This window comes from Rattus norvegicus, chromosome 2 (genome assembly GCF_021556685.1).
Source record: "Rattus norvegicus strain SHRSP/BbbUtx chromosome 2, alternate assembly SHRSP_T2T, whole genome shotgun sequence".
NCBI classification, from domain to species: domain Eukaryota; kingdom Metazoa; phylum Chordata; class Mammalia; order Rodentia; family Muridae; genus Rattus; species Rattus norvegicus.
In genome coordinates this window covers 76,105,533-76,106,969 of record NC_141535.1, presented here as the reverse complement: position 1 = coordinate 76,106,969, position 1,437 = coordinate 76,105,533, and the positions used below count along the sequence as shown (strand labels likewise).

At 41.4% G+C, this 1,437-nt stretch overlaps 1 non-coding gene across 1 annotated transcript; it reads right to left on the bottom strand.

Annotated features, from left to right (window-relative positions):
• Positions 1-1,018: 1,018 nt before the first annotated feature.
• On the bottom strand, positions 1,019-1,182 carry Rnu1-24 (RNA, U1 small nuclear 24). Its single transcript, XR_015678938.1, has one exon. It is a non-coding gene; the product is annotated as a U1 spliceosomal RNA (small nuclear RNA).
• Positions 1,183-1,437: the final 255 nt, after the last annotated feature.

Below are 1,437 nucleotides of genomic sequence, written 5' to 3'. Positions count from 1 at the left end.
AAGGACTTACTGTGTTGAAATAATTGATCCAGTATGTGAACTTTATTGAATAATTATAATTTACTTGAAACCATTAATTTCCATTAATGAAAATTGATTTAGAATTCACTGTCTCTTTAGCACATACAATTAGATCCAATACAGGTCCCAAACTGACAGTGCTGCTGACAATGTCCCAGACAGAAGGACTCTGAATGGGTAATCAGGGGAATTGTTAATGAGTGAACAAAAGCCTAACCTCAGCTTTTCTCAGCATTTCACAAGTTGGGTTCTGTTCCCTAAGACTACAAATCTCATTGGAGGTTTTGTGCTTACCAGGAAAGTCACTCCCTCCCTCAGGCAAGGGCATTTGATTTCCAATTAACCCACATAGTCTGTATCCTTTCAAAACCCCACCATGAGGACTATCATCTAATATCTAATTGCTTTAAAGTCAGATTGCCATTTTCCAGCTTCTGGGGCAGCATGGCCTTTTTAGTCCAAAGTTTCTACCCAAAGAGTTATCAAATTCAGTGGTTTCACTGTATCCCCTACATACATTTGGGGCTGAAATCTGAAAGAGTCACAACTGGATGCCTAAAAGTTCAATCCCTCCCAACCAAGCAAACTGGTAGATCGACTTTCCAGTGAGTAGATCATGGACTTATGCTGGCTTCTGCCAGTGGGAATATTTGACTCTAAATCTAGAGTCCATCTCTTCAGCTGCCTTATCTCTACCTATTCTATCCTTTCATCTCTCTTCATCTACTTTGGTAACTGTCTTCTGGACACTGCCTGCTCAGATTCTCACACTGGCTTGCTCAAATTGGTGGCTCAAATGAAGTTATTTCAATGATATTTCCAGGCATCTTCCTTATGCCCTACTGAGCACTGAATCACATAGACTAGGATACATCTTCATTGTGATCCTGATCATCCTGAAAAGTCACAGTACCTTGGGGACTTTCTTTGTAATGAGGCTGTGTACTGCAGCCCCCTTGTCCCCATACCCTCTTCCTTTTACTCTTTTTTTTTTTGCCATGGGAGAGCGCGAACGCAGTCCCCCACTACCACAAATTATGCAGTTGAGTTTCCCGCATTTGGGGAAATCGCAGGGGTCAGCACATCCGGAGTGCAATGGATAAGCCTTGCCCTGGGAAAATCACCTTCCTGATCATGGTATCTCCCCTGCCAGGTAAGTATCCTTTTACTCTTATCTACTGGAATTCCCTCTGTCAAGACTCCTATTTATGGATCTAAATACCCAGATAGAGAAGCAAAACTTTGTTCTAAGTTTCTCCCACATCTTCTGGGCTCTGCTCCTGGGAATGCTTTCCTGTCAACTTTCTTTCTCTTGCCTGCCTTCTTAAATTTTTTTCTTCCTTGTACCAACAAATATAATTAAACTCTGCTGCTTTATTCTTTAAGGTTTCCTGATGAGGCTTCAATACAAATTTG